This window comes from Macrobrachium rosenbergii, chromosome 5 (assembly GCF_040412425.1).
Source record: "Macrobrachium rosenbergii isolate ZJJX-2024 chromosome 5, ASM4041242v1, whole genome shotgun sequence".
In the NCBI taxonomy this organism is placed as follows: Eukaryota; Metazoa; Arthropoda; class Malacostraca; order Decapoda; family Palaemonidae; genus Macrobrachium; species Macrobrachium rosenbergii.
In genome coordinates, this window is record NC_089745.1 from 54446624 (window position 1) to 54454490 (window position 7867).

Sequence of the window (7867 nt, forward strand, 5' to 3'; positions counted from 1 at the left end):
ATAAATTAAGCATTTTTATTACTCTTTTTGAAGCTCGTTCAGATATTGTGGTCTACTGGTATATTTTGAGCTGTTTGTCCAATGTAAATTAGGACTCCTGTTTCCCGTTTCACAAAATTTGGTCTTGGAAAATCTTCCCTTCATTTTCGCCCTGTCTATAAGACAGCTATGCACTCGGTCTCCCTAGCATGTCCATTTTTACTACTTCTGTCTCAACCCCTTTTGTTCATTTTACATCTAAATAAATGCTCAATATTATCTTTTTTTAACGGCACAGAATTCATCCCTGCATTTTGCTCTAAAGATTATTTTTATAACTGGCATACTTGCTCTTTAGGTTCCAACAAATTAAAGAAGTTATTTCAGCATACGCTCTTGAAAATATGGTGCAATTCCAAGTATGAAGTTGCAGTATGCTGTCTTCGTATTGGCCACGCATGGTTGACAAATCGGTAACCCACTGATAAAGAAATTCAACCTTCCGTGATGAGTTTCTTTTTCATATTAATAGTCAAGCATTTGCTAGCCGGGCACCATAATCTCCTCTTGCGTGCTTTTTAAATTTATAATTTTTGCATACATTTTTATTTAATCTAGAATATTAATATATTTTTTTACTAACATACGAAATGATAAAAATCTATTAGGCGTCAGCGATACTAACTGACTTGATGCCAGATAACGTTCAGTCAGTCAAAACTGTTGCATATCTTCTGACCTCGAATGATCTCTCCTGTAATGTGTGAGCCTTGGCAAAGCGTAAAATTTTGGTTCTGCTTCTAAATCCGGAGGTGTCATGCCCAGCAAAAGTGTTTGAAAAGTGAGTCGAGGGAACACGACATGAATAATCTGCTGTTAGTAGGACCTATCATTCCATCTAGTGGTGCAATCTTCAAGGGTTTCCAGTTAGGTATTACCTGCATATATGAAGTACATATTGCTCATTTCATTTATTTTTGTCTTCCAGGTTTAATTTTTTTCAAGCTTACGTAATTGTGGTTTCAATAACCACAAACTGCCATAACCATCACCCTGTAATAACTTTCAATCTTTAGGAAACCTGTTACTTTGGACTGAAGCTACAAAAATGTGAGCATTTAATTCAGCAATTTCATCCATATAAGGTTCTGAATTCAAGCCAGACCTTCATTAATCCTTTGGTGTCTTGACGTCGTCAGTGATTACAAAAGTAGTCTTGAGGTAAAAAATTCCGATATTATATAATTAAGAGCTGCTTATCCATATGGTCTTAACGATACAGTTAATAATTTAGTGACGACGTGACGTCAATTATTTATACAACTTGTATTTATCATTATTTTTTTTTACAATAATGTTATAAATAGAATAGTTATCAGAAGAATATTCACAAACATTAGGTAAAATTGCTTTTAATTATACAACACGAAGATTGTTAAGAACCTGAAATATTAATGTTGTAGATAATACGCCGTGCTCATGTGAAGATAGTATATTTTAACATGATTTTTGTGAAGATGTAATAACAGCCAATTTGGATATTCTTAATGATGATCATCTTATTAGTATTTTTAAACTATGCTCTAAATTTAGACCCATACCAAAATCAAATAAAAATAAATTATTACTAACAACCAAATTAATGAACATATCCATAAACTTTCATAAAATTTAATATAAATATTGGACAATTTATCAAATGGAAACTGAAACTAAGAACTATTAAAATTAAATTCATACTCCAAATAAGGGATCTTTCCTAAATTGTAACCCCTCGGTTTTCGGGGTCGTTATCTACGACTAATATTTCTGAGGGGTCATTATCTTTATGATATTAACAATCTATTGTTTATGCTTTTACGGTAATCCCCAAGGGACTTGTACTAAACACGCCGCAAAGGTGGATACATACCGGGTAAAACTTTTGGGGTCACTATCTAGGAAAGATCTCAAATAAGTTTCCATGTACCATCAGTTTGAATAATAAGATTAGGAATGCCAATCCGACCAAATATGTGATCTTGCCTGTAGAAAAGGCTAAATAGTAATTTTGGCTCTAAATGTAAAAACCAACGCTCAAACATTAATCTCAGAATCTAGTAACAACTTTGAGACGTGTAATATTGATCAAAAGGATATTAAACAATTGTCTGTGGACATATATAATTTAACGTTTCTGTATACCGTACCAAAATTTCATGAAAGTCCTATAAAATTCATATATGAAACGATTTCGGCAAATTTCATTAATAAAGAGATGAATATTATGCTTTATTTTTTATAAACTGTATATAATTGATAATACTGTATCACCAAATGGATAATGAAAAACAACAATAAAGTACTATTATCGATTCACTCATGTGCTATAACAATAATAATCTTATATGTCCTAATAATTATATGCTATTTTCATTTGATTTTAGCACTGTATACTACGTTACCACATGATCTAATTAGATGCAATATGGCCTTATATAAATATTATATCCAAGCTGATTTAGATATATGCTATGAAAATAATAAAGTGACAATCATTAAAACTGCTAAAATAGTGAAATTCAGTATTAATCACATCTATATTAAATTTTATGACAAAAATTCATATACAATAAATAGGTACAGTATCCCTATGGTTGCTAATTACAGCGCTAACATTGCCGATTTATATTTGCATTCTTATGAATCAAAATTCTTGCAATATAATCCCACAGAAGGTAGACTTACATATAAAATTACATAGATATATAAATGGTCTACCATCGTTAAATAACAGAGATATATTGTTCGATGTCAATTCAATATGTCCCAGGGTACTAGAAGTTTTATTACTAATAATAAACCTTATAAAACAGGATCCTTCTTGAGACATTGATGTTAAAATTACTAATAATAATAATTTTCTAGCTAAGTTTACGGTAACAGAGATTTTAATTTCGAATTTGAAAATATTTGTATGAATAGTTAAGATTTTGTCAACATTTGTCACTTCTTCAATAAACGTACAAATAATAAATACCCAGTATGGAAGGTTTAAACAACAATCAGTAAAGCTGAACATATGGAAACTAATACCATCTGTAAATATAATTTCAATGTTAAGCTAGATTGTGTGATCAATTTTTCCAGTATTTAACAAATTTAATTGTCTGGTTCTCTTGCGTTTATGGTATATGTATATTTTTTAAGTATATTATTACTTTTATTGTACAACTACCTTGACTAAAATGACCAATACCATAAATAAGAAGGTACACTTGAATCTTGAAGCTACCTTGTAGTAGTGGATATGATAGCGGAAATTTATATTTTAATAAATTTTATTTATATAAATTGTACATATATTTTATATATATACATACTGTACATATATGTACACACATATATATACACTCTTGCAGATGTGTCTTTCATTGATCTATTTGTATTTTTTTTTCACCCCATACCTCCTAGAATGTCTGTAAAAAACATAAAACCACACGCAGTTAATGTACTACGGGCACTTGTGTACACTTAAAAATACATTTTAAAAGTACAGCTTGGTCCAAAGTCCGGGTGTACACTCAGCATGTGTGGCTTATATGTTTAGTGCTTAAAAGTTTTTGTTCCTACTACCGAGATTATAATTGCCACGTTGTCCGCAGCTTATCTAAGTAAAATTATTTCACTTCCCAAATTTTTTATTTAATTAACCTTTTACTACAAAGTATGCACTTACTTTGCTTGACCTTGTAATTTTCACTGATCTATTCCTTCTCACACACCCGCAATACACACATATATATATATATATATATATATATATATATATATATATATATATATATATATATATATATGATTATTATCACTTTTATATATATGATTCACTTTTTATCACACATTACCACAGGTGAAAAATAAGAAACAGGTGTAGGTCCTGACCGGTTTCGACTTTATTTCCAAGCCATTGGAAATAAAGTCGAAATCGGTCAGACCTACACCCATTTCTTATTTTTCACCTGTGGTAATGTGTGAGATATATATATATATATATATATATATATATATATATATATATATATATATATATATATATATATATAGAAAATTTAAGCAAAATTAAGCAAATTTTTAGTGATTTCTAGTTGGGACTGGTTCAACTATATTCTCTTTGAGCAGACTTAACTTGCATGGGAGGCAGATCAATCTCTCAGAACTACCTAATGTACAGGATATTCATGGTTAATTTTTAAAATTTATACTGCTGATTGAATGAAATAATTTATTATTGGGGTTATTCTGGCACCATACTGATATATTTATCAGAATCTCCAGGGTGATATTTTCATTATGTCAAAAGTTTTAAAGGTTTATACAGTATAATTTTAATTGTATTTTCTGTTTGCATTTTTGTAAAATAATGTAGAATTTTTCTTCACATTTTGAGTAACTCCTCAAAGCTGCATACCCTCACTTTATCCTTTGACCACAGGGAGAATTGCAGGTGGTGGCAGTGAGATTTTGACAAAGTGGCATGGTATTATCTGCAAAGTCTATTCATTTACGAATCCAACTGGACATCACATTTTATAATAGCTCAGAGAGCTTCCCATTTTTTTAAAAATAAACAATTAGGCAAAAGGCCATGCGCCGGGACCTATGAGGTCATTCAGCGCTGAAATGGAACTGTAAAAAGGTTTGAAAGGTGTAACAGGAAGAAAACCTTGCAGTTGCACTATGACTCCATTGTTAGGAGAGGGTGGAAAGTAAAACGGAAGAAAGAGAATATGGTCTCTTACAGAAAAAGAATGAAAGGGGTTGCAGCTAAGGGCTCAAGGGACGATGCAAAGAACCTTAAGTAATACCTACAGTGCACCACACAAAGTGCACTGATGGCACCATTCCCCTACGGAGACCTGGGACCAGAGCATGACTTCAAGGAAAGAGTTCTTCCTCAACAACTAACCTCTGTGCAAGGTTTTCAACTTCCCTCTGCAGAGATGGTCAACAGTCAAGGCTGAGAGGCTTAACTCCTCAGGAACAGGCACACTTTCCAGTTCTCAAACCTTTTGTTTCTAGGTGATCAGTGTCCAGGACACAAGGTTACCCATTCAAGAAATCTTGTGAATCAGTGGACAACATTATGGCTTCCTTCCAGGAATGTCTCTTATCACAATGACTTAACATACTCTGATTTTTCACTGAAGATAACCTTTGAAGCCAGATATGAGAGCAACCTATCACAAAAAGAATGCAGAACCACAAACTCCAAACATTCCAACTCCTGGGGACTCAAGTTTGGTTGGATTAAGGCTTCTTTCAAGAAAAGGTATTGGTTTGTCAGACTTCTCGAACACACTCGTTTTTTGGTTACATTAATTCATAAGCCATCTGGACCATCTCTAATTGGGAAAACAACACTTCCTCACCATCTTAGAGTCAACAAAGTCCAAGGATGTAGTCTGAGCAGCAATAAGGCAACTATTTGGCACATAGTAGTTGCCTTATTGCTAATGAAACTACTGTACATCCTTGGACTTTGTTGACTCTGCATCATTGGACTTTGTTGACTCTAAGATGGTTAGGAAGTCATTTCTCAATTAGAGATGATCCAAATGGCTTACGAATTATAGTTTTACTTACACTGCTGGCAGGCCTGTCAAAACACATTTTTTCTTTGCATTTGAGGGTCATTAGGACAATTTTACCCAAATGAAATGGTTGAAAAACATAATTGTAAGCCAAAACTCTTACATTCTAGTAACCTTCAATCATTTACCTTCATTTTGCAACAAACGGAAATTATCTCATATACAATTCATCGTAAAATGACCTTCCTTTCTAGCCTTCACCTCAAGGGAGGATGGCACGTTAACAAATGGCAGTTCCGAGCAATTCAACTTCCCTCTCTTACCTATTTTTCCAAGCACCACACACTTCAACTGGTACTCAAGAGTGTCAAGTGTTTGTGATAAATGAAATTTAGGCTTTTATGCCCAGAAATACGACATTTTCAGCCATTCAAAGTTTATGACTGCAAAAAAGAGGGAGATGGAGTGGTTGGATAGGAAGATCCAGGAAATAAAGATGCAATAGAGGTATCTAAATGTGAAATGGGATAAAACCCTGCAGTTGCATAAAGATTAAGGGAGGCTGGACAGCAAGACTGAAGAAAGGAAGTGATAATGGAGAAGTAAAACAATAAAAAAAAAAAAAATGGGTGCAGCTAGGGGATGAAGGGATGCTGCAAACATCCTCCAGTAACGCCTATAGTTCACCTCAGTTAGTGGCCGAAGAGACAATACAAAGAACCTTAGTAATACCCACAGTGCACCACACGAGGTGCACTGACGGCACCGTTCCCCTATGGAGACGTCAACAGTCAAGGCTGAAGGGTCTAACTCCTCAGGAACAGGTACCCTTTCCAGTTCTCAAACCTTTTGTTTCTAGGTAATCAGTGCACAGGACACAAGGTTGCCCATGCAAGAAATCTTGTGAATCAGTGGACAACATTATGGCTGCCTTCCAGGAATGTCTCTTATCTCAATGACTCAATATACAGGCGGTCCCCGGTTTACGACGGGGGTTCCGTTCTTGCGCCGCGTCGTAACCCGAAAATCGTCGTAAGCCGGAACATCGTCGAAAATCGTCAAAAATCATAAGAAAACCTTACTTTTAATGCTCTGGGTGCATTGAAAACGATGTAAACTGCATTATTATTGAGTTTTACATCAAAAAAACCTTCAAATTATGATTATTCTGCCATTTTGGGGCCATATTTCTTCCGTCGGATCGGCGTCACGCCGTCGTAACCCGGAACATGCGTCGTAAGCCAGGAAATAATTTCTGATGAATATATTTGAAAAGCGTCGTAACCTCGGAACGTCGTAAGCCGGAACCGTCGTAAACCGGGGACTGCCTGTACTCCAATTTTTCACTGAAGACAACCTTTGAAGCGAGATATGGGAGCAACCTATCACAAAAAAATGCAGAACCACAAACTCCAAACATTCCAACTCCTGGGGACTCAAGTTTGGTTGGATTAAGGCTTCTTTCAAGGACAGGTATTGGTTTGTCAGGCTTCTCTAATGCTACTACTCCGTTTTCGGTTACATTAATTCGTAAGCCATCTGGACCATCTCTGATTGAGTAAACAAGACTTTCTAACCATGTTAAGAGTCAACAAAGTCCAAGGATGTAGTCTGAGTAGCAATAAGGCAGCTACCTAGCACATAGTAGTTGCTACTGAAACTACTCCAAGATTATTAGCCTGTTTTGTTTTCTCAATTAGAGATGATCCAGATGGCTGACGAATTATAGTTTTGCTTACACTGCTGGCAGACCTGTCAAAACATTCTTTCTTTGCATTTGAGGGTCACATACAATTCATCCTGAGATGACCTTCTCTTCTAGCCTTCACCTCAAGGGAGGATGGCACGTTAGCAAATGGCAGTTTCAAGCAATTCAACTTCCCTCTTACCTATTTTTCCAAGCACCACACTTCAACTGGTACTCAAGACGTGTCAAGTGTTTGTGATTAATGAAATTTAGACTTTTATGCCCAGAAATACATTTTCAGCCATTCAATGTTTACGACAGCAAAAAGAGGGAGATGGAGTGGTTAGATTGGAAGCGCCAGGAATAAAGATGCAGTATTAGTATCTAAATGTGAAATGGGAGAAAACCCCACAATTGCAGAACAGTACGGAGGCTGGGCAGCAAGACTGAAGAAAAGAAGTGGTAATGGTGGAGAAGTAAAAGGTTAAAAAACAATTGGTGCAGTTAGGGGCTGAAGGCATTCTGCAAGCCCCCTCTAGTAATGCCTACAGTTCACCTCATGGCATTACCTCCTATGGGGGTCAAGTTTTCCTGACTTTGGGGGAAGCAACTCGGGGTACAATGTGCA